The 26,581-nt window shown below is 43.7% G+C and overlaps 1 long non-coding RNA gene across 6 annotated transcripts in view; it reads left to right on the top strand.

The window, feature by feature from the left end:
* The window catches only part of LOC140453503 (uncharacterized), a 179,063-nt gene extending 156,202 nt beyond the window's left edge, over positions 1-22,861 (top strand). For all 6 annotated transcript variants that reach the window (XR_011952410.1, XR_011952409.1, XR_011952407.1 and 3 more), the window contains one exon: positions 20,815-22,861. This is a non-coding gene — a long non-coding RNA (uncharacterized lncRNA). The remainder of the gene's footprint in view (positions 1-20,814) is intronic.
* Positions 22,862-26,581: the final 3,720 nt, after the last annotated feature.

The following is a 26,581-nucleotide window of genomic DNA, read 5'->3' as shown; positions in this document are numbered from 1 at the left end:
CCCTTATTCCCAATTCCTCCACCTCTGCTGCATCTGTTCCCAGGATGACCAATTCCAACATAGAAAATCCCAGATGGCCTCCTTTTTCAAAGACCGCAATTTCCCCTCTCACGTGGTCGACGATGCCCTCCAGCACATCTCCTCCATTTCCTGCACCTCCACCCTTGAACCCCACCCCTCCCAAGGCAACAAGGACAGAACACCCCCCCCGATCCTCACCTTCCATCCTACCAACCTCTGGATACATAGCAACATCCTCCGCCTCTTCCGCCACCTACAAACAGACCACACTGCCAGGATATGTTTTCTCCCCATCCCTATCAGCGTTTTGGAGAGACCATTCCCTTCCACGACTCCTTAGTTAGATCCACGCCCCCCCCCCACCAGCCCACACCCCACTCCTGGCACCTACCCCTGCCATTGCAAGAAGTGCAGAACTGCATGAACTGATACCTCCCCCCTCACTTTCGTCCAAGGCCCCAAAGGATCCTTCCACATCTGACAGAAATTTACCTGCGCTTCCACAAATGTCATATACTTTGTCCGTTGCAGTCTCCTCTACGTTGAGAAGACAGGATGCCAACTTGCGGATCGTTTCAGAGAATATCTCTGGGACACCCACACCAACTAACCCCACCGCCCTGTTGCTGAACACTTCAACTCCCCCCTCCCACTCCACCAAGGACATGCAGGTCCTGGGCCTCCTCCATTGCCAAACACTAACCATGCTACGCCTGGAGGAAGAATGCCTCATCTTCTGCCTTGGGACTCTGCAACCACGTGGGATTAATGTGGATTTCACCAGTTTCCTCATTTCCCCTCCCTGCACCTTATCCTGGTCCCAAGCCTCCAATTTGGCACCACCCTCTTGACCTGTCCATCGTCTTTCCCATCTATTCGCTCCATCTATCACCTTCTCCCCACCTTCATCTACCTAATGCATTCGCAGCTACCTTCCCCCCAGCACCACCCCTCTGCCATTTATCTCTCAGCTCCGGCCCACAAGCCTCATTCCTGATGAAGGGCTTATGCCCGGAACATCGATTCTCCTGCTCCTCGGATGCTGCCTGACCTGCTGTGTTTTTCCAGCACCACACTCTTGACTCTGATCTTCATTAGGCTAGTCCTTTTTTAAATTCCAGGCTTTTGTTTAATCGGGAATGCAGATTGCCCCCCTGGCCATGGTGGGATTCAAACCCTTGTCCCCTAAAGATTTGACTGGATTAGTGACATTAGTCCAGTAACATTACCACTATGCCACCAGCTCCACTCTACTATTGAGTTAGATACTTTTGAACTTTTAGAGTTGCAAGCAATAAATTGCAACCTCTGACTTTGTTCTCATAGGACATTGCCATAATGAATGATTTTTATTTCAATTTTATATCCCAGACTCCTATTCACATATTGTGGAGCTTTGACCTTTTTTTATTGTTCTCATCCTTTGTCCTTTTTGAAAAGACACTGTTAAAAAGTCTGATAGCTCTTTGTGTTCATGCTCTGAGTTGTCAATGGTTTCGATTATTACAGCCCTCTGCCCACTCCCAACACCCACCTTATACCCAGTTCCGCCACTTCCTGTCTGCTATGATACAAACAAAGCCAAACATACCAGGCAACAACTCACACTCCTGAGTAGGGTATGAAATATGTTGCAAGAGGCTGCGGTCATATACCATTTAATTTATTTGCTTGCTTGCTTTTCAGATTTAAATGATAAATTCAGCTTGTGGTTGCAAAGTGTAAAGAGATTAGGCAAATGAGTGAAGTGAAGGTGGGGTTATTGGGGAGGTGAGGAATTATGACATGGATGATGTGGGCAGCGATTTTTGGTCTTCACTGCACTATTTTACAGATGAAGAATGGGAAGTTAACTGGGTTCAGTCGACAATGGAGCATTCACAAATCTGAGGGCCACATTCTCCTTGCTCAGGCTGCAATACTCTTTCTGCACTAATCAGAGACCCCTGCTGGAAGGTAATGGTTGTATGTAATTTCATTTTAATCTTGTATTCCTAGTGCAGCCACAAGAAAAACATTTTTTCGTCATTATCAGAATTTTCATTTATATTGGGCTGAATCCTACATTTTTTTTGGCCAGGTTCAAGTTGTATTGAAAGATCTTCTCTGCAAGGATGACTGGGTTTTCTTGCTCTATTTTATCAAACTCACCTCATTTCGTATTTACTCTGCCCCTTGGACACACATCACATCCGGTTCGGGCTCCATCTTATTACCATTGTTCCCAGAACAGCTTGCCACTCACCAGCAGCCCTTGCATCAATGCCATCTTTAAAAACCCATGGTGCACCTGGACAAGTGTGGTCAGTCTGAAGCTGTCCTGCATAGTTCCTGACATTTACCCCCTCGTATGACAGACAGGGGAAGTGAGCACTCCCTTTTGCAGCAGAGACATGGAAGTCCTGCTGGATGGGATGATACATAGTCAGGACTGGCAGTGCAGGCTGTAGTGATTGTAACATGGTCAACCAAGTGGGCCTAATACAGTATGAGTTCCCTGAATGGGGTTGTTAATCTGATCCGATCAGGGAGCCCTGACTGACAGATATAAACAGGAGTGTCAGAGGTTCTGTTCACTCAGAGAGCTGGCTCTAAGGGAGCTGGATCAGTGTCAAGGACATTTCGCATTTAACTAAAGGGTGACTTGGTGACGAGATACCGGCCTCTGTGGAGTTATTTCAGTGGCGATGAGAGAAATGCAGGCCCATGAAGCAGTTCACTTGTAATATTTGTCTTTGAGTTGGGATAAATATTTCTGGCTTGATGCTGTTATTTGGGAAGCTTGACTCATTCGATCCTGCAATTGAAGACTGAGCCCAATATGTGGAAAAAATATGATTCTTTTTCAGGCACTGGGGCAGATGAAAAGCAACAAGTAATTCTTTTGACAGCTTGTGGACTCACGGCTTTTTTAGTTATTTGGAGCTTAACTTTCCCTGGAGCACCAGATAGTAAAACCTCTCAAGTACGGACGGATTAAGTAAAGGAATATTACGATCCCAAACCTCCTCTAATTCTGAGCCACTATTGCTTTTACTCAGCAATTCGAGAACCAGAGGAATTGTATTGGGATTTTTGACTAGGTTAAGATGATTGGCAAGAGATATGTGACTTTGGCTTAACCCTTGATGAGATGCTGAGAGACTGTTTGGTATGTGGAACAAATGATGTAACCACGCAAAAGTGCCAACTAGCTGAAGCCCAACTGGACTTTAAACAGGCACTGCTTCTGATTTTTTTTCATGGAAAATATAGCAAGTGGAGCATATAAGTTGCATGGTATTCCAATGGAAGTGGATACCCTCACCAGTCCGAGTGACCTTGGGGATCACTATTTGAGTGAAGGCAATTGTATATCCTCACCGAGAGCAATTCCTGAACAGAAGGACTGTAGGTCAGCCCACAGCAAAATACCACAAGAAAGCCAAGCTTCATCTAAATAATTAAAATTTTCTTCAGGTTCTGGGCCAGCAAGCCATTGTATTTGCTGCTGATATGCAGACTCGAGACAGCAAAAATGTCTCACTAGACCTGAATTGAGTAAGAGAACCCATGGCCAGTATCTAGGAGAGTGCACACCCTGGAAAGTCCACCTCCATCTGGTTTAGAACAGTTAATTTGCTAAGCAACATCCAAATCAGAACCAATCAAAATAAACATCTGGTTAAATTGTCACCCTGTTCTAATGGAGGTCAATACTAGCGTGGCCATTTCAATGATCACAGGACCAGTCTTTAATAAAATTCACTCTGGACTTCAACCCTTAGGTTTGTGCAAGACATCTGCTGGACTGAGAACCTATACCGGGGAACCTTTACAGATTCAGGATACAACTTTGGTTCTGGTCTCTAATGCAAGCAGCTAGTTCAGTTATCACTGATGGTAGAAGGCTCGGGCCAAAGCTTGATGGGGCGAAATTAGTTGAGACAGATTCACATCGATCGACTCAACATTTATTGATTAGAAAATGGCTGCCTGAGTGAAGCCCTAATTAATTACCCATACTTTTTTCCAGAAGGTCTGGGGACTATCAAAGGAGCCAAGGCAATCTTGCATGTTTGTGAGGAAGCAATCCCATGATTCTGCAATGCCTGTCCACTGCCATTTGCCTTGTGGGCAAAAGTAGATGCAGGAATCAGAAGGCTGGAAAGTGAAGAATTCATCAAGCCAGTCCAGTTTGTGGAATGGGCAGCATCAGTCGTGTTGATTGCAAAGTCAGTTCGCCTTTTCACAGCTGGATATATACCCAATCCCTCACACAGACGATTTACGTGCAAAGCTGGCAGGGAAGCTGCCCTTCAGGAAGCTGGACATGAGCCATGCGTTTTGTAATTGCTGTTATAGAGTCATAGAATCATGGAGTCATAGAGATGTACAGCACGGAAACAGACCCTTCGGGCCAACTCGTCCATGCTGACCAGATATCCCAACCTAATCTAGTCCCACCTGCCAGCACCCGGCCCATATCCCTCCAAACCCTTCCTATTCATATATCCATCCAAATGCTTCTTAAATGTTGCAATTGTACCAGCCTCCACCACACCCTCTGGCAGCTCACTTCATACACATACCACCCTCTGAGTGAAAAAGTTGCCTCTTAGGTCTCTTTTATATCTTTTCTCTCTCACCCTAAACCTATGCCCTCTCGTTCTTGACTCCCCCACCCCAGGGAGAAGACTTTGTCTGTTTATCCTATTCATCCTCCTCATGATTTTATAAACCTCTATAAGGTCACCCCTCAGCCTCCGACGCTCCAGGGAAAACAGCCCCAGCCTGTTCAACCTCTCCCTATAGCTCAAATCCTCCAACCCTGGCAACATCCTTGTAAATCCTTTCTGAACCCTTTCAGGTTTCACAACATCTTTCTGATAGGAAGAAGACCAGAATTGCACGCAATATTCCAATTGAGGCCTAACTAATGCCCTGTAAGATGTGATTCCCAAAGGTATGCTACAATTAATACCTGTAAGAATTTATATCAACATACGAGACTACAATATGGGGTATCATCAGCCTGTGCAATTTTGCAGTGGATAATGGAGTACATTTTCCAAGGTTTACCCCGGGTTGTCAATTCTCTAGATGATGTGCTAACAACAGGGAAGACCAATAAGGAACTCTTAGAGGACTTGGACATAATCCTTAGACGTTTCTCTCAGGCAGGCATATGTCTTCCAGGCACCCCAAGTGACCTACTTGGATTAGAGAGTTGACAAGAGCACGTTACACCCATTGGAAGATAAAGTGAGGATGTTCAAAGGTGGCTCCAATGTCTGAACCAGAGCTTCGGTCTTTCCTTAGATTGATGAGTTGTTATGGAAAGTTCATACATAACCTGGCCTTGAGCCTGGCACCTTTGTATCAACTCTTTAAAAAGGGTCAGCCTTGGAAATGGTCATGTAGCCAAGCCATAGCGTGCAGGGAAGTGAAGAAAAAGCTATCATCCTCTAAGCTGTCAGCACTCTCTTATCCCAAGCGAGACATGTGATGTCTTTCCATATTAGCTCAGGAGCAGCCCAATGGACAGGAATGGCCAATAATGCATGCATCCAGGACTTTGATCAATGCAGAGCGTGGTTATGTAGATAGTGAGGATTGCAGATGCTGAAAAGTCAGCGTAAATAAATTATAGAGCTGGAAAAATACTTCGCAGGTCAAGCAGCATCAGGGGAGTCGGGGAGTCAACGTTTTGTGCAGGATCCTTCATCTGGAGCCTGAATATGCTCAAATAGAAAAGGAAGGTTTAGCGGTCATTTGGAGTCAGAAAGTTTCACCAATACCTTTACAGACCTAAATTTATAATAATAATGGACTCACAAATACCTGCTAGGTCTACTTAAAGAGGACAAGAAGTGGAGGAGCCGGTGTTGAACTGCGGTGGACAAAGTTAAAAATCACACAGCACCAGGTTATAGTGCAACAGGTTTATTTGTAAGTACTGGCTAGTACTTTGAAATAACCTTGTTGGATTATAGTCTGGTATTGTGTGATTCTTAACTTTAAAGAGGACAAGGCAGTGTCTCCCACAGCTTCAGAATGAATTCAGTGGTGGGCTCTAATCACACTTGAGAGTATGGTGTTCATCAGGCTTATGTCCAAAACGTTGATTCTCCTGCTTCTCAGATGCTGCCTGACCTGCTGTGCTTTTCTAGCACCACACTCTCAACTCTGATCTCCAGCATCTGCAGTCCTCACTTTCTCCCTGCATATAATTACAAGTTGGAACACTGTCGGCGAGGCCAAGTAGCAAATGTGGATGCATTCAGCCGCCTTCTGATGGCAGATACACTACCGGGGTTATAACCACTGGAAGAGTCCGTAATGGTTTTAAATTTTCTGGATACCCTTCCAGCCACTGCCGATGACATCAGACTTTGGACGCAGAAAGATTTGGTCCTGACAAAATTGAAACGGTTGGTGGTGATGGGGAAGACCAAATGGTCTTCACAACCAGATTTGAAACCTTTTTGAATCCGGAGGGACCAGATCACAGTAGAGGGTAATGTATTATTATGGGGAGCAAGAGTGATTTGTCCCAAGTAAAGGTCAGCGCCAGATTCTGGTTGAACTCCACCAGGGTCATCCAGGAGTTTCCAAAATGAAGATGTTGGCAAGCAGTTATGTTAGGATTGGTTGCAGATGTAGCTACGTTGGTGGGGCAATGCCCAGAGTGCCAACAAGAACAAAAATTACTGCCGGCAGCACCCCAATATTCATGTGAAAGGCCGGGTAAATTCTGGACTTGGTTTCACATCGACTATGCAGGTCGCTTCATGGAAGCAATGTTCTTAATCATTGTGAAGGCCCACCCAAAGTAGCTGGATGAGCACAGAGTTTACTTATCAAATACAGGGGCCACAATAGAAAAACCGTGTGCATCTTTTGCAATATATGGACTCCCCAAAATGTTGGTCATAGATAACAGGCCATCGTTTACCAGCAGAGAATTTGAGGATTTCCTAAAGTTGAACGGTATTAGTCATAAAAGGACAGCTCCATACCATCCATCATCCAATGGTCTGGTAGAAAGAGCAGTCCAAACTTTGAAGGGAGGCTGAAAGAAACAGCCTATAGCTTCACTTAATACTAAACTGTCCCAGTTCCTGTTTGATTATAGGAGCACCCCTTATGCAATTACAATGGTAAGAAGACTCAGCACCAGATTAAATCTGATCTTCCCATACTTTTGGCGGTGTGGTGGGAGTAGTGAAATGTCATCAGGAATGCCAATGCCAAACACAAGACTCCGCTAAGTGAAAGAGACAGTGCACTTCAGGAGATGACATTTGATGGCGGAACTACAGAAATGGTCCTGCATGTGTAAGAGGCATAATTGATGTGAGGTCAGGTCCAGTAACTTATAAAGTTCTGAATAAGTACGTGGACCATATGAAAGCTGTAAACTCGCAAATGGTGCAGGAGCAAAATGTGCCTGGCAGTTCCAGAACCCTCTCCATGAAGCATTGAAGAAACCTCAGAATCTGAGATGGACACAGGGATGTCACCACCTTGACGTCTTTGCAGCCTGAAGAGGAGAATGAATTTCTTCCAAGACACTCTGGGCACAAGAGGCAAGCTACTGAGTGTTATACACCACCCATATCAGGGGCAGAGTTGGAGGAACTTGACCCAGTGCTGAAATGCCTCAGGAGGAGCTACAAAAAATACATCCTATGCTCTCGGACTCGGGGGTGGGGGCTGGGGGTGGGGTGGTGGTGGGATGTAGCGATTGTAGTTAGGTCAGCCAGGTGGACCTCAGAGAATATGAGTTCCCTGATTGGGCTTGTTAATTTGGTCCAATCAGGGAGTCCTGGATGAGGTTCTGCTCATTCTGAAAGCTGCCTCTGAGGGAGCTGGATCAATGTCAAAGACATTGTGAAGTTTGTAGTCCTACTCCAGAGTCTTCAGCACACAATCCCAGGCTGGCATTCCCAGTGCTGCACAGCTGTCTTTCAAAGATTCCGCAGCTACTATTTTGAGGAAGAGTAGGGGAGTTCTTCCCGCTGCATTGAATAATATTTATCTCTCAACCTTTATTTGAAAGATAAGCTGTTGCTATTTTGATGGGGAAGGGAATACGTTGCGTGTGTGAGAGAGAAAGAGAGAGAGAGAGATGGCGGGTGGGTGGGTATTACCGTCCCTTTAAGAGCTGCCATCCTTGCAGTTATGTGACTTGGAGGCTTTAATCAACTCTGTAATTACAGTCGGCCCTGCAGTATAGTAATTACTGGTATTGTCCGAGGCCAGCTGTTGCTTTCAGTAAAGCTGTTTTAACTGTGTTATTCCGGAGCCGCTTGTTACTCCACGATCCAGGTGCACTAATAGCAGACTAAATCTGGCCTGCATGCTTTCTGAGAGATTTCATTACCATTTAATTTGAGTCTTGATTGAACGTGGGTGAGAAATAGGGAGCCTCGGCAATAACTACCCTGAGAGTGTGGGGTGTGGACCAGAAGGAGATTTCCATTTCTTTATTAACTCACCGAACATAGAAACATAGAAAATAGCTGCAGGAGTAGGCCATTCGGCCCTTCGAGCCTTACCACCAGACAATATGATCATGGCTGAATATGCAATCTCAGTATCCCATTCTCAGTATCCCAATCTCAGTATCCCATTCTCAGTATCCCAATCTCAGTATCCCATTCTCACTTTCTCTCCATACCCCTTGAACCCCTCGAGCTGCAAGGGCCACATCCAACTCCCAATTGGCCTCAACAGCTTTCTGTGGGAGAGAATTCCACAGGTTCACAACTCTCTGAGTGAAGAAATTCCTCCTCTCAGTCCTGAATGGCTTACCCCTTAATCTTAGACTATAACCCCTAATCCTGGACTTCCCCAACATCAGGAACACTCCAGTGCCGTCAGGAACAGTCCTGTTTCTGTGAGATCCCCTCTCATTCTTCCAAATTCCAGTGAGTACAAGCCCAGTTGATCCAATCTTTGATCATATCAGTTTTGCCATCCCGGGAGTTAGTCTGGTGAACCTTTGCTGGACTCCAACATTCCTGCAGTGCTGACATCAGACTCACTGAGTCACAGAGTCAAAGATGTACAACACAGAAACAGATCCCTCAGTCCAACTTGTCTTATGCCAACAGATATCCTAAATTAATAGAATCCCATTTGCCAGCATTTGGCTGAAATCCCTCTGAACCCTCGAACCACCAGTCCTTCCTCAGACTAGGAGACTAAAACAGCCTACAGTACTTAAGGTGTGGCCTCACCAAGGGCCTATATAACTGCAGCAAGACATCCTTACTCCACTACTCAAATCCTCTCGCTATGAAGGCCAGCATGCCATTAGCTTTCCTCACTGCCTGCTGCACCTGCATGCCAACCTTCAGTGACTGTTCCACCATGACACCCAGGTCTCACTGCACCTCACCTTTTCTGAAACTGGCATCATTTAGATAATAATCAGCCTTTATGTTTTTGTCACCAAAGTGGATAACCTCGCATTTCTCCACATTATATTGCATTTGCCATGTGTTTGCCCATTCAGCCAGTCTGCCCAAGTCACCCTGCAGCCTCTCAGCATCCTACTCTCAGCACACACTGCCACCCAGCATCTGCATATTTGGAAAAATTCAGTTCCTTTGTTGGCATAGTTAATCGTGAATAGCTGACGCCCCAGCACTGTCCCCCACTTGTCAGTGCCTGCCACTCTGAAAAGTTTAATTTAGATAATTATGTGGTACTGCATTTTGGGAAGGCAAATCAAAGCAGAATTTGTACACTTAATGGTAAGGTCCTGGGGAGTGTTGCTGAACAAAGAGACCTTGGAGTGCAGGTTCATTGCTCCTTGAAATTAGAGTCACAGGTAGACAGGATAGTGAAGAAGGCATTTGGTATGCTTTCCTTTATTGGTCAGAGTATTGAGCACAGGAGTTGGGAGGTTATGGTGCGGTTGTATAGAGCATTGGTTAGGGCACTGTTGGAATATTGCGTGCAATTCTGGTCTCCCTCCTATTGGAAAGATTATGTGAAACTTGAAACTGTTCAGAAAAGATTTACAAGGATGTTGCCAGGGTTGGAGGATTTGAGGTTCAGGGAGAGGCTGAATAGGCTGGGGCTGTTTTCCCTGGAGTATCAGAGGCTGAGGGGTGACCTTATAGAGGTTTATAAAATCATGAGGGGCATGGATAGGATAAATAGGCAAGGTCCTTTTCATGGGGTAGGGGAGTCCAGAACTAGGGAGAGAGGGGAAAGATATAAAAGGAACCTAAGGGGCATGCAGAGGGTGGTGTGTGTCTGGCATGAACTCCCAGAGGAAATGGCGGAGGCTAGTACAATTACAGCATTTAAAAGGCATCTGGATGGATATATGAATAGGAAGCGTTTAGAGGGATATGGGCCAGATGCTGGCAAATGGGAGTCATTTAGGTTGGGATATCTGGTCGGCATGGACAAGTTGGACTGAAGGGTTTGTTTCCGTGCTGTACATGTCTATGACTCTATGACCCATTTATTCCAACTCTCTGCTTCCCATCAGCCAAGCAGTTCTCTATTCATTTCAATACATTAACTCTGATACCATGAGCTTTAATTTTCCTCACTTAATCTGTTGTGTGGATCCTTGTCAAAAGCTTTTTGAAAGTCCAGATACACAACTTCTACTGATTCACCCTTGCCCACTCTATTGATCACATCCTCAAATAAATTCCAGAAAATTTGTCAAACATGGTTTCCCTTCAGTGAATTCATGCTGATTTGGGCCGAGTCGTTCAAGGCTTTCCAAATGCTCAGTTACTTCATTCAATGCTCTCCACAAAACATGCCAGACCTAAGAAGAACTGTTGTGGATCCTAACTCATCTCCATCATTAAGGCCACCCATGTCTGTCTCTGTAAATTGCACAGAGCCGGTCTTAGCTGTGCTGCTGCTGAAAACCTCATCCATGTTGCTGTCATTTTGCGGTTCGGCTACTCGTCTCCCACCTTATACACTGTGTAAACCTGAGCTCTCTCACACTGCCTTCTGATCATATTCATTGCCCTGCTCATCACCCTTTGTGCTTGCTTACCTATATTGATACCCAGTATAGTGAATGCCTTGCTTTTATGCTTTTCCTTATGTTCAAATCTTCCCATAATCTCACCCCTCCCTGTCTGCGTAATGTACCATCAGCCTCTGAGATCTTTGTACCCTTTGAGTTCTGGCCCCTTGGTTTTGTCTAATTTTAATCACTCCCACCATTAGCAGCTGCCTGGTCAAGGCATTGACATTCTGTCCCTGAATCTTTCTGTCTCACACCCTCTATCCCCTCCTTTAAGATGCGCCTTGAAAACAACTCGTTGACTAATAAGTATTTGTTCTAATAGTGCTTTCTGTGGTTTGGTGTCAAATTTTGTTCGATGACCACTCTTAGGAAACAACTTGGGGCATTTTGCTATCTCAAAAAGCACAAGATAAATGCAAGAGTTTGTCACTGTGAGTTGCTGGGAAGTCGAAATCCAGTGGAAAATCTGAGTGAGTTAAAGCAGTATTCTGGGACATCAGGTTAGGAGTCCAACTCCCCACAGGTCATAGCTCCCTGCCCAGTGCTGCTCCTTGCTGGGTCAGTGGAACAGCGTATCACAGTGGCCTATTATGAGGGCTTGTGCAGTGAAGTGGTAGTGTCTCCACCTCTGAGCCAGGAGGCCTGGCGTCAATTCCCATCTGCTTCACTTCCTCTGAACAAGTTGATTAAAATCTATCTCCCTTGTGCTGTACTGGGCGCAGGTTTAACAAGTCCCTCCACTGAGTTACCAGTCACCTCTGCTGGGCTGTGCATGGAATGGATTTTATCGCAGGTTTCGGAACCTCAGTAACTGGTGCTCCTCAGTGCTCACTCCTGCAGCAAAAAAGCTTGACGGCTTTACTGGAGGCAGCCCCTAATAACCCTAGCTGGCTGCTTCTGGGTCCACTGTCCAATTAGAGGCAGTGATGAGCTCTTGATGCTACTGTTTTAATCTGAGAACTGACAGCTATTACCCCTCAGCAGTTAAGTAAAAAATAATCAGATAATGTATTTCAGTATTCATTCATGAGATGTGGGAGTCACCAGTATTTATTGCCCACCCCTATTGCCCTTGGAAAGATGGTAATAAACTACCTTCTTAAACCACTGCACTCCTTGGGGTATAGGGACAACCACACTGCTGTTAGGAAGAGAGCATCATGATTTTGATTTAGTAATAGTGAAGGAACAGAGATATAGTTCTGAGTCAAGATGGTGTGGAGAGGAAGTTACAGGTTGTGGTGTTCCCATGTATCTGCTGCCCTTGTACTTGTAGGTGGTAAAGTTCACGGGTTTAGAAGGTGCTGTTGAAAGAACCTTGATGAGTTGCTAAACTGCATCATATGGATGGTACAGGCTGCTGCTGCTGTGCATCACTGTAAAAGGAGAGACTGTTCAAGGTGACGGAGGGAGCACCAATCAAACAGGTTGTTTTGTCCTCAATGATGTTGAGTTTTTTGAGTTTTGCTTGAACTGCAACTTGAACTTGGTGACTGGGTGTATTCTATCTTGCTTCTCTAAACATGATCCCTTCCATTCCTTTTTCCAAATCATTTACACAAATTGTAAAGTGTTTGTCATGACATCCTGCCAGCCTGGAAAAGACCTGCTTCCTGCTGGCCAGCCAATGTTCTATCCATGCTAATTTACAAACCCCAACACCATGTGCTTTTATTTTCCATCTTTGATGTGGCAGTTATCAAATTCCGTATGGCAATCTAAGCACAGTACATCCACTCGTTCCCCTTTACCTATAGCTCAAGTTACTTCTTCAAAGAACTCCAGTAATATGCAGGCAGACTGTCTACCTGCATTAATCTGGTTGGCCTTCAGAGATAAAGGCTGGCTTGCTCAAAGAGGGACACCAATCCCTACAGCTCCAACAGTCCCTGGAGAAGGTTCCCTCTGATCAGCAGGTCCTTTGCCTTAAACCATGCTGCCCTTCTCTGGATATGGACTTCAATGTTCATCACTACAGGTGGCTCAGTGGCACTATGACTGACCAAACTGGTCACATCCTAAAGGAATAGAACTGCTTGACAGAGTCTGCAGAAAGTGATGAGGGAATCAAAAAGAGGGAGATATCTATTTGACCTTATCCTCAGCAATATACCTGTGACACATCTATCCAAGACATTATTGGTATGAGTGACCATCACAAAGTCCTTGTGGAGGCAAAGTCTGCACAATGGGGATACCTTACATCATGTTGTGTGGCACTACCAGTATAAATGGGATAGATATTGAACAGATCTAACAAGTCAAAGCAGGGCATGCGAGAGACACAGTGGACAATCATCAGCAGAATTGTATTCAGTCATAATCTATAACCTCACAACCCAGCATTATCTCCCATTCGGCCATTCTGTCTTCAGTCACGAGATCATCCCAGGTCAATAGAGAGTGCAGCTCAGTATGTTAAGAGCAGCAACAAGCATTCCTAAAAGTGAGGTGTCAGTCTAGTGAAGCTATAAAACAAGATTACTTGTGTGTCAAACAGTAGAAGCAGCATGCAAAAGATAGGGTTAAGCATTCCCACAACCAACAGATCAGCTTTAAGTTCTGCAGTCCTGCCACATCCAGTCATGAGAATTAAACAACTCACTGGGGGAGGAGGCTCCACAAATATAATCATCTTCAATGTTAGGGATCCATCAAATCAGGGTTTAAGTGGCAAATTTGAAACATTTATCATGAGAAAGGCCACATTTCTGATCCCTCTTAGCCTCTCCTTGAGGCCCCTGGCATTACAGATACCAATCTTCAACCAACTTGATTCACACCCTGCAATATCAAGAATTGGCTGAAGATACTAGATAAAGCAAAGATAAACAAATTCCCAGTAATTGTGCTGAAGACGTGTGCTCCAGACCTAGCCACACCCCTAGCCAAGCTATTCCAGTCCAACAATGGCATCAACCCAACAATGCAGAAAACTGCCAAAGTTTATTCTGTCCACAAAAAGCATGGCAAATTAAACCTGAACAATTACTGTCCTATCATTCAACTTTCAATCATCAAACTGATGGAAGGGTCATTGCCAGTGCTGAGCAATGTACTGCTGACTAATGTTCAGTTTGAGCTCTTTCCAGGCCTACTCAACTCCTGAAGTCATTACAGCTTGGGTCCACCTATAGACAAAAGAGCTTTACTCCATATGTGAGGTGGGAGTAACTGCTGTAGATGTGAAAGCAATGTCCAACCAAATATGGCATCAAGGAGCCCTAGCAAAACCAGAATCCATAAGACCATAATTACATTATGCATAGGAACAGAAGTAGCTGAAAAATGTGTTGCTGGAAAAGCGCAGCAGGTCAGGCAGCTGCGCTTTTCCAGCAACACATTTTTCGGCTCTGATCTCTAGCTTCTCCATAGGAACAGAAGTAGGCTTTTCAGCCCTGCAGAGGAGGAGACAATTAGGAAAGTAACTTTTTAATCTCATTGTTACCATATCATGTGTATTATTTCAGCAGCTATCTTGTACTTCTGAGTTTATAGATAGTTGCAGGAGTTTGATTCATTAGAATTCTGTAAGGTGAACAGTTTTTGATTCCCTGGAATTCTGTATGGTCAGATTGAATTGGAATTGATTTGATACATTGGAATTCTGTGTAATGGGGTTGAATGGGAAGGGATTTGATCCATTGTCATTCTGCGTTCAGGACTGAAATAAGAAATTTATTCAGATGTAAAGTTTTTGACCTAAAATGTTGAATCCTATTTCTCTCTCTCCAGATGCTGCCTGACGTGTTGAGTATTATTTAAAATGAGAGAGGATCAGTCTGTTGAAATTCTCAGAGTGGGATTCGGGCAAGTTTGTTTTCCAGTGAAAAGTTCAGTTTGAGCTTGAGATCTTTTAGTAAGGAATCTATTGCAGTTTTTAATTTGTTAAACTGGGGTAAGTTGGTGCTTGCTAGCCCTTTGTCATTGTTTGGAGCTGTGGTTATTTTCAATATTTTGCAATGCTTTCACTATCTGATTTCAAATGGCAATGGCCCACTCTGAAAGGCGACTGTCAAAGTGCCTGAGTACCTCCATTACTTCGCAGCGTTGAATGTACCTAGAGGCTCCAAGTCATGAGGGATATTGCTGGCTGTAGATGGTGCAATTGTAAAACCATTGAGTCCAGTAATGAAGCCTATACAGTATTAAGTCCTGGAGATTGATGCACTTTGCCCTTTGCTCTTTCCTATCATGATTTTGAAGATTTGACGGGTCAATCCAGAAGCTGGAGCGTAAAATCGAGGCTCATACTTAAGGTGCAGTGCCAAGCCACTGCTGCACTGTCAGAGGTGCTGTCTTTCAGATGAGACATTTGGTGGAGACTGTCTCTGCTCTCTCAGGTGGATGTAAATGATCCCACAGCATCACTTTGAAGAAGAGTGAGCAAGTTTTCTCTAAACTAACTTAATCATAACACTATCTGGTCATAAGTCATATTACTATTTATAGATCTTGCTGTGTGTAAGTTGGCTGCAACACTTCCTACACCAAACCCGTGTACCTCATTGGCTGTGAAGCACATTCGGACTTTCTGAGCTAGGGCGAGATACTGTGTAAACACAAATACTCCCTCAACCACTTTCTCCTTTTCTGCTTTCTGAAAAAGCACAGAAAGTCAATAACTCAATCTATGCAAAGATACTGGAGTCTTAATTTCCTGTCTCCCATGCATTGTGAGTCAAAATTAGAGCAGGGCTTTAAAAGCACAGCTGGTCAGAAGAGCTTTTGCCTGAAACATCGATTTTCCTGCTTCTTGGATGCAGACTGACCTGCTGTGCTTTTCCAGCACCCCAGCTTAGCCTCCACCTGCAAATTCACAGTAGCTGCTTTGTCTCCAGTTCCGGTCACTCTATTAAAGAAAGGATATTATTAAGCTGGAGAGTGTTCCGAAGAAATTTGGCAGGATGTTGCTGAGAATGAAGGGTTTGAGTTGTGAGGATAAGCTGGGACATCTCTCACTGCAGCGTCGGAGGTTAAAGAGTGATCTTATAGAGATTTATAAAGTCATGTGGGGTATAGATAAGGTGAATGACAGGTCTCTTTTCCCTAGGGTGGAGTATTTGAAGACGACAGGGGCACATTTTTAAGGTGAATGGCGAAAGATATAAAAAAGACACGAGGGGCAACTTTGTTCACACAGAGTATGGTTCGTGAGTGTAATAAACTTCCAAAGGAAATGATGGATGTGGGTGCAGATAAAATATTTAAAAGACATTTGGATAAGTTCAGCAACAGGGAATATTTGGAGGGATATGGACCAAGTACAGGCAGGTGGGACTAGTTTAGTTTGGGAACATGTTCGGCATTGACTGATTGAACCGAAGGGTCTGTTTCTGCGCTGTATGACTCTATGTTGCTAGGGAGCCTACTATTATGATCCAATACAGAGAGAGGAGTCTGGGGCTGCAGTGATGTGGAATGGAGGGAGTAGGCGTTGGTGAGTGTTGGGGTGGGGGAGTGTTCAGTAAAATGGGATTACCTGGAACCAGTGGGTGCACAAAGACGCCCGGGGTCTGGTATAACTATTGCCTTGTAACTGATGGATGAGAATGGGAGGGGGAGGTGAGGGAGGAGGTGTGTGGGGAGGGGGGAGGTGGCATTCACCACTCCTGTCTCACAAAAGGACACCAGTTGGTGGCAGCAATTGCCACTGAGGCACTTACTGCCAGTTAATTCCTATTGTTGAGTAATGACAGGAAGCCACGGTGGGGGAACCCTGGTCGGAGAATAGTGTGAGTGGTTTTAGCAGCAGGCAGCTTGGTCTTTGCTTGTTGGAGTCAGGGCATTCAGCAGTCACTGCCATCAGCCCCGCCATGAGATTTAATTAGAACAAATTGCTTTTTTTTATTCCTTTCCCTTCGCTGCTCTCTTCCAAGAGGACAGTAATTATACCAAAATGTGCCTATCAGGCCTGGCCTCTGACTGGGGAAACTGTGCTTTAAAAGCTCAACAGCTGATCTCCCTGTTCTCCTGTTCCGATTTCACCAGCCTTCTGCCATTTCAAGACCTTTTTGGTGGGGTGGCACGGTGGCTCAGTGGTTAGCACTGCTGCCTCACAGTGTCAGGGATCTGGGTTCGAATCCTACCTCAGATGACTGTCTGTGTGGAGTTTGCACATTCTCCCATATCTGCGTGTGTTTCCTCCCACAATCCAAAGATTGGCTATACTAAATTGCCCATAGTGTTAGGTGCATTAGTCAGAGGGAAATGGGTCTGGATCTGGGCGGTTACTCTTTGGAGGGTCGGTGTGGACTTGTTGGGCTGAATGGCCTTTTTCCACACTGTATCTAATCTAATCAAAGATAATCAGAGGGTCACTGAAGCTGTGACCGGGGCAAGAGAGGGAGTATAACTTCACTATCATTGGGTTACATACAGGGGCTTCTCTGAGGAGAGTGGGAGAGAATGAGTGCTCCATGTAAGTCTTCATCATGGAGATCATATCTGCTTCATGCCAGTTCCATGGGAATATCTCGAATCAGGAGAGAGTCAAGAGTGGCACACGGTTAAAACATCTTTTGTGAATAGAATCAAATCCCATGCACCTGTCTCTTCTCATTGACCTACATTGGCTCTTGGTCTTGCAAAACCTCATTTCACAATTCCTATCCCTTTGTTCAAATCCCCTCATGGCCGCCCCCTCTTCCTATCTCTGTCATCTCTTCCAGGCTTACAACTTTCTGAGATTTCTCACCTCTTGCATATCCACAATTGCCTTCACTCCACCATTCTTGCCTCGTTCTCAAATTCTGGAAATTTAATCCTTAAACTTCTCCTTATCTCTTTCCTCCTTTACAATGCTTTTTATAACCTACCTCTTTGACCAAGCATTTGGCTGCCTCTCCTACTGCGCCCCGTGACAGATAACGTTCCTGTGAAAGACTGGGGATCTTCTTAGCAATGTTAAAGGTGCTATGCAATTGTAAGTTGCTATTATTCACACAGTGTCTGTCTCTGCAATCAGGGAAGGATCACCATGTTAGATTCATCATGTCTGCTCCCAGCATTTTGAGAAATTGGCTGACAGTTGTTCCTATGAAGTAACCTTGTGCCAGGGAGTCTAAGGAGGAATATGAAAAGTCAAAATATTTTGGTTAATGATTTGACAGAAGTCAACAAGAGGTGGTTAATGCAATGTACAGAGAAAAGGCCTTGTGTGAACAGAATGTATGACTTATAAGTAGAAAGTGTAAAAGGATAAATACAAGTGACATAAAAACACAAGCTTATACAAACAAGCAGGGTCACAGACGCACATAACAACAAATGGACACAGAAAGACAGAAAAATCCAGAGAGAAACAAACACATACACAGAATGAGAGACGCAGACAGGTTCACATACAACAGAGACACACACTGACAAAGAAATACAGAAGGGCACAGAGAGTCAGACATGCTCCGAGAGGCACATAGATACACACAACCAGAGGGACATACAGAGGCACATGGTGAAAGAATTGCCATGAGTTTTGTTTGAGGAGTGGACCCTTTGGATTAATTGTCTGCAGTGATGTGAATGTGAAGATGTATTTAGATACCAGCAGGTGTCACTATACACTGCTTTCCTCTGAGCCTTGTGTTTGTGAGATTGGATGATAACTGCTGGCTTGTCTTGACAGTATTGCAGCTGTAAGTACAACAGTGACGAGATGAGTTTAACTCCTTTTAAATTGAAGGAGATTACCAGTACAGATCCACAGACTAGCTGCTGATATAGTTTAAGAAATATTCCTGCATTGTTCTCTTTTCTCATATCCAGGAGCTATGTGATGAGGCCTGGCCTCCTGTGGTTTTTGGTGTAATCGGCGATCTCAAATTGTCATCATTGACATGCTATTCAAACATGAAGGTCACTTCAGAACTCAAAAATCTTCACTCCTAGTCCAGTGCAATACTGGAAGAATGCTGCAATGTTTAGGGTGCTGCCTTTCAAACATTTCAGGGAAGATCAGAGGAATCTTCCCCAGTGGCCTGGCTGAAATTTATTCTTCAATAATCATGTTGCTGTTTGTGGGAGCTTGCTATATGAAAATTGACGGCCACATATTGGAAAAGCTGTAAACTGCTTAGGGATGACAAGAATGTACAAATTGCTATGTAAATACAAACATTTTTCTTTTCCCAATGACATTGGGATTAAAGAATTGTACTTTCTTTTAGTAATTAATTCATGGGACATGGACATCACTGTCCAGACCAGAATGTATAGTCCATCCCGAATTGCCCAGAGGGCAGTTAAGAGTTAACTGCATAACTGCGGACCTACAGTCACAGAAGAATAGCTGGCTAACAGGAAGCAGAGACCAGGCATAAATGAGTCATTTTCTGGTTGGCAAGATGCAATGACTGATGTGCTATAGGGATCATCATTTTACAATTTATAGAAATGACTTAGACACAGTATGACTGCTAACTTTGCTGTTGACACAAAGATTGGTAAGTTGAGAAGAAAACATACAAAGGCTACAAAGATGTACAGATAGATTAATGAGTGGGCAAAGATCTAGCAAATGGAATATAAAATGTGAAAATATGTAACTGTCTATTTTAGCAGGAAAAATAAAAAAAGTCATGCTATATAAATGGTGAGAGATTCCAGAGTCTTTGAATGTAGGGAAGCTGTTGTATTGCATCTCCCCAACAGTTCTTGCTGACCAGGAGACTCTCCCACATTCACGGCCTACCACTGGTATTTTACAATGATTTAACGATTGATGATCTTAATAACTATTTGGCCACATTATGGCACACTATCTATAAAGGCTTGATGTGGGACTTGAATTTGAGCTTCTGGCCCAGAGGCAGAGATGCTACCACTGTACTTCTGAACCCATTTTTTATTATCTATATGCCACAAGACATTTGTTACAGTGACAGAAAGTATAGATCTGGACATTGCAGTTCTGTTGTACATATGGATTTTCAAAAGGCATTGAATAAAGGATCACATTTAGAGCTTGATGTTGAAATTAACGCCTATGGGATAAAAGAGGCAACAGCACAGATACAAAGTTGGCCGTGGGATAAAAAACAAGAGAGTTTTGATCAATGGCTGTTTTCAGACTGGAGAGAGGGATTCAATGACATACCCCATAGTTCAGGATTAGGATCACTGATATGTTTGACACACATTAGTGACTTGGATGAGGGGTGCAATGTCAACTTTGAAATTTGAAATACCCCATGGAATTTGGAACTGCAGGAAACAGTGAGGAAAAGGACCAAGACACTTAGACAGGCTGGTGGAATAGGCAGTCAAATGGCAGATAAACTTCAATGCAGAAAATCTGGGATTGGGATGCGATATGTATTAATCAGAGGAATGAGGTAAGACAATACAAGTTATAGAGTACAGTTTAAAGGGGCTGGAAAAGTAGAGACATTGGGTTTTTTGTACACAAATCTTTAAAGATTTTGGGACAGTTCAACAACTGGGATTGTGAATTTACTGAATAATGACACAGGGAACAAGACAGGAAGTTATGCTAAGTTGTACAAAACACTAGTCCAGCATCATTTGGACGATTATTTCCAATTTTGGACTTTAAGTTTTGCGAGGGACAATGAAGGCTTTGGAAGTGGCACAGGAGAGCTTTATTGGAATAGTTCCAAGGTGGTTTCCAAGGTTTCGGTTATGAGGATTGACTACAGAAACTAAGGTTGACCTACAAAAAGCAGAACGGGTTAAGACAAGATTTGACAGAGGCGTTTGAAATCACTTTTGGTTTAGATTCAGTAAATGAAAACTTGTTTTGAATACATAAAATGTTTATGTTTCACTTTTAGGAATTATTGAAGGAGGGATTTGGCAAAATCAGGACTGAAACCTGAGAGCCTGAAGATTTTGTTCATGGTGAAAGCTGCCAATACCAGCTCCAGCAGTGGGACCAACACAGGCAGCAACAGATACAGCGGCAAAGAACATCTGAAATATCTGCGTCACACAAAGGATGAAAAGTAACTGCTCTGAGTAAACCTCTTGTGGGTAAAATGCAGGAAGCACAACATATTCAACAATGTTTAAATAGTTTCTGACCATATATTTTTACTCCATTTGGTCTTGGGATGTGTGTGATGCTAACAAGCCAATCTTCCTTGGGCATTTCTCATATCCCTGAGAGTATGATGATTCAGTCATTTAGCATTGGGCTGGAGTAACATGTAGACCAGATTGGACTGAAGTGATGGGTTCCCCTCCTGCAAGGACATGAGGTGAACCAATCAGGTTTTTAAAACAATCAACAGATTTCATTTCCAATTCATTGATTGGTTCAATTCAGTTTCTCAACCTATTCTGGTGTGCTTCAACCCCATGACCTTTCTGGATCAGCATTACAATTAACCCATTGCTGTACCAACTCATTACACGTTATTGCCACAAAGTTCAAGATCAAATTTACCATAACGTTCCACACATTTATGAAAATCATCTAAGACTGTAAACACCATTTTAAAAATCCAGAATATAATTTAACCTAAACAATGGGCAAAGGTCACCAAGTGAATGGAATGGAATGGAATTGGTTAGGTTTGAGGGGGGGAAATCTCTGGGTGATTCGAGAGATAGTTGCCAGGTGTGGTGGGAAGACTGAGATTTCACAGCGCAGACGAGTGAGGATGGGTCAAGAAATGACCTTGTCAAATAATACCTTGTCCTCACAATTGCTCTTGGTTTGATTAACAGCTAAGTGGGTAGGGGCTCATACTACATTCCTCTGCCCATTCTTTCAATGGAGATGTTTAAACTGTACATATTTAAAGGTTTGGCTCACAATAGAAACTAATGGTTCAAGTCATACTTGATGCAAACTTGCTCACCCACAATTCTAATAAACATAAAGATATTATCAAGTGCTGATTTTCTCCCCCTCAGTGAGATATCTGTACACTGGTGGTTTTTCTCAGTCACTTACTCAACAGGGGAGGTAGTTGTGCACTGACTGGCTTTTCCCAGTCCCTCATTTCATCAGGGTGATATGTATACTGACTGGTGTCTCTCTGTTCCCCACTCTCTCAGGGAGGTATCTGTAACTGACTGATGGTTGTCAATCCCTCACTCTCCTATGGAGGTATGTCTCCATTGATTATTGTCTCTCAGTCCTTGGTTCTGTCGGGAAGGTATCTGTACACTGACTGCTATCTCACTGTCCCTGAGTAAAGCACCTGTACATTGATGGCATTTCTCAGTCCCTCACTCTATTGGGGAGATACCTGTACACTGACACGTGTCTCACATTCCCTCAGGAAGATATCTGAACATTGACTGGTGATTCTTGTTACATCAGGGAATTCTTTGCAAACTGACTGGTGGCTCTCATTCCCTCAGAGAGATATCTAAATACTGAAGTGAGTCTCTCACTCCCAACAGGAAATACCTGTATGCTGACTGGTGTCTCTAACTCCCTGTGGGAGATATTTGTACACGGAGACATGTCTCTTACTCCCAATGGGAAATATCTGTACACTAACTGATGTTTCTGAGACTTTTGTGACTTCGTATGCTTGTGTGCAGATGACTGCCTGATTAGTGACAAAAGGCAGTCCTATCCTTTTAAGCTTGAGACCAATTTGAATTGAACAAACATAATGAAGGGAAAGAGCCTCAGTATGTTGGCAGTAAATGATTTGTGCATTCCAAACTCAGTTGCTGATATCTCCCATTGGTAACATGAAGATGAAATGATGTTTGCTTTCAAGGAGAGAAGTTTGCAGTTTTATCGGTTAAACAAAACTCAAAGCCTTTAGGCTAAGCGACTGGTGTACGCACACGGTTCTGTTTGATTACATGAGTGGAACTATTGCCTTAAATAAAATAATTTGTCTTCCAAATCGCCGTGCTGTGTTCTTTTGTTTTATTTATGCAAACCTCTGCACCATTTCTCCTGCCTAATTAGACAGATGAAATTAAAATGCAGATCAATCATGATCATTTATGGGCGGCACGGTGGCACAGTGGTTAGCACTGTTGCCTCACAGCGCCAGAGATCCGGGTTCAATTCCCGCCTCAGGCGACTAACTGTGTGGAGTTTGCACATTCTCCCCGTGTCTGCGTGGGTTTCCTCCGGGTGCTCCGGTTTCCTCCCACAGTCCAAAAGATGTGCAGGTCAGGTGAATTGGCCATGCTAAATTGCCCGTAGTGTTAGGTAAGGGGTAAATGTAGGGGTATGGGTGGGTTGCGCTTCGGCGGGTCGGTGTGGACTTGTTGGGCTGAAGGGCCTGTTTCCACACTGTAAGTAATCTAATCTAATCTAATCTAATCTAATCAAATGGAATTACAGAAGATGTTTGTGGGTTGAATGACCTCCTCCTGCCTCTAGGATGTTTTGTAAGGATGGTGGTTTCCTTCCCTCAAGCATATTAGAGCATCTGTCTGCTTTTTATAGCAAAAAAACAATTTAATGACAACTTTGACTCAGTTCTCACCACTAAAAGTCATCCATATTGAAGACAGGCAGTGTTTTGTAATCTGGATGAATCATTAGATGTTCATATTAATGGAAGTTTCTTTGAAACTGGTGCTCAAAATAAATGGAATACTCAACAGCTGCACTTACTACATTGTAACACACTGAAATCAATGACAAAACAAACATTCGGAAAGAACAGCACCTTAATGTTTATTTACTGTCTGTAGATTTAAAGCTATTCTAATTCGCTCAAAGTGGTATGAGGTTACAGTTTGTATAAATCATTGGTATGCAATCTTGATCTCCAGCATTCTTGTGAGAATGTATTTTGAAAGGCTAGAGTAGAAAAAATGGTTTCACTTGTCGGGAACACCAGAACTATAGGCCACAAGCATAACATAGTCACTAATAAATTCAATGGGGAATTCAGGAAAAACCTCTTTACTGGGAAAGTGGTGAGAGTGTGGAAATCACTGCCATGAGGAATAGGATTTAATGTGAAATTGGCTAAGTGCAAGTGAGAAAGAAATTTAAAAAAGATGTTTAGATGAGATAAACTAAACTGGGATGAGATTGTATATCCCCTGCAATAGCAGAGTACTGTAATAATGCTGTTGTATTAAATGAGTTATTGCTTAGAATGGCGAAAGTGAGGACTGCAGATGCTGGAGATTAGAGTCAAGATTAGAGTGGTGCTGGAATTGCGCAGCAGGTCAGGCAGGATCCAAGAACAGGAAAATCAACATTTTGGGCAGGAGCCCTTCATCAGGAAGGCATGAAATATCAATTTTCCTGTTCTCCGATGCTGCCTGACCTGCTGTGCATTTCCAGCACCACTCTAATCTTGACTCTATTGCATAGAATGGGCAAGTCTCATTAATACAGAGGAGGGAGTGCTGGATGTCTTGAAAAGCAAAAAAGTGGATAAATCCCCAGTATCTAATCAGGTGTACCCCTGAGCTCTGTGGGAAGCTAAGGAAGTGATTGATGGGCCCCCCTGCTGAGATATTTGTATCATCGATAGTCACAGGTGAGGTGCCGGAAGACTGGAGGTTGTCTAACGTGGTGCCACTGTCTAAGAAGGGTGGTAAGGGCAAGCCAGGGAACTATAGACCAGTGAGCCTGATGTTGGTGATGGGCAAGTTGTAGGAGGGAATCCTGAGGGACAGGATGTACATGTATTTGGAAAAGCAAGGACTGATTAGGGATAGTCAACATGGCTTTGTGCGTGGGAAATCATGTCTCACAAACTTGATTGTGTTTTTTGAAAAAGTAACAAAGAGGATTGATGAGGGCAGAGTGGTAGATGTGATCTATGAGGCGTTCGACAAGGTTCCCCATGGAAGACTGATTAGCAAGGTTAGATCTCATGGAATACAGGGAGAACTAGCTCAAAGGTAGAAGACGGAGGATGGTGGTGGAGGGTTGTTTTTCAGACTGGACGCTTGTGAGGGGTGGAGTGCCACAAGGATCAGTGCTGGGTCTGCTACTTTTCCTCATTTATCTAAATGATTTGGATGTGAGCATTAGAGTTATAGTTAGTAAGTTTGCTGGTAACACTAAAATTGAAGGTGTAATGGACAGCGAAGAAGGTTACCTTGGATTACAACGGGATCTTGATCAGATGGGCAAATAGGCTGAGGAGTAACAGATAGAGTTTAATTTAGATAAATGTGAAGTGCTGCATATTGGGAAAGCAAATCTTAGCAGGATTTACACACTTAATGGTAAGGTCCTAGGGAGTGTTGCTGAACAAAGAGACCTTGGAGTGCAGGTTCATAGCTCCTTGAAAGTGGAGTCGCAGGTAGGTAGGATAGTGAAGAAGGCGTTTGGTATGCTTTCCTTTATTGGCCAGAGTATTGAGTATAGGAGTTGGGAGGTCATGTTGTGGCTGTACAGGACATTGGTAAGGCCACTGTTGAAATATTGTGTGCAGTTCTGGTCTCCTTCCTATTGGAAAGACGTTGTGAAACTTAAAAGAATTCAGAAAGGATCTACAAGGATGTTGCCAGGGTTGGAGGATTTGAGGTTCAGGGAGAGGCTGAATGGGCTGGGGCTGTTTTCCCTGGAGCGTCAGAGGCTGAGGGGTGACCTCATAGGGGTTTATAAAATCATGAGGGGCATGGATAGGGTAAATAGACAGAGTCTTTTCCCTGGGGTGGAGTAGTCCAGAACTAGAGGGCATAGGTTTAGGGTGAGAGGGAAAGATATAAAAGAGACCTACGGGGCAACTTTTTCACGCAGAGGGTAGTAGGTGTATGGAGTGAGCTGCCAGAGGAACTGGTGGAAGCTGGCACAATTGCAACATTTAAAAGGCATCTGGATGGATGTGCGAATATAAAAGGTTTGGAGGGATATGGGCCAGCTGCTGGCAGGTGGGACTGGATTGGGTTGGGATATCTGGTTGGCATGGACGAGTTGGACCAAAGGGTCTGTTTCCGTGCTGTACATCTCTATGACTCTATGACTCTAAATGAACAAGTCTGCTCTAAGCGATATAAGTAATACCAGCTTTTAATTACCACATTTTTTGAAAAAATTAAATTGATATCTTCAAACTTCTGTGATGGAATTTGAGCTCCCATTTCTTGGACTACTAAAGCAGCAACGTAACCACTATACTGCCATATATTCAAAATATTATTTGTCTGATGCAGATGAGTTAACATAAATACTCAGTTAATGTTCCCCTTTTAGGAGTTTCAGCTGTAATCTAAATAAGATAAATAGAATCCTTCAACCAAAAGCAGGAAATGCTAGAAACATTCAGGTCTGGCATCATCAATGCAGAGGGAAGTATAGTTGCTGTTTTAGGTTAACAAACTTTCATTATAGATTCACAACATCCTGAGATTTTGTTTTTCTGATGAACAAAGAACAATCCAGCACAGGAACAGGCCCTTCGGCCCTCCAAGCCTGTGCTGACACATTTTGTCTTCCAATACTAAAACTATCTTCACTTACAGGATCCATATCCCTCTATTCCCTTCCTATTCATGTATTTGTCCAGGTGCTTCTTAAATGCTGCTATTGTGTCTGCTTCCACCACCTCCTCGGGTATTACATTCCAGGCACTCACCACCTTTTGTGTGAAATTGTTTTACACACAAAGGGTGGTGAATGCCTGGATTTTCACACAGGAAGGG

This window comes from Chiloscyllium punctatum, chromosome 27 (assembly GCF_047496795.1).
Source record: "Chiloscyllium punctatum isolate Juve2018m chromosome 27, sChiPun1.3, whole genome shotgun sequence".
NCBI lineage: Eukaryota > Metazoa > Chordata > Chondrichthyes > Orectolobiformes > Hemiscylliidae > Chiloscyllium > Chiloscyllium punctatum.
The sequence above is the reverse complement of the archived record's forward strand: the minus strand, read 5'-3'. Positions and strand labels throughout refer to the sequence as shown.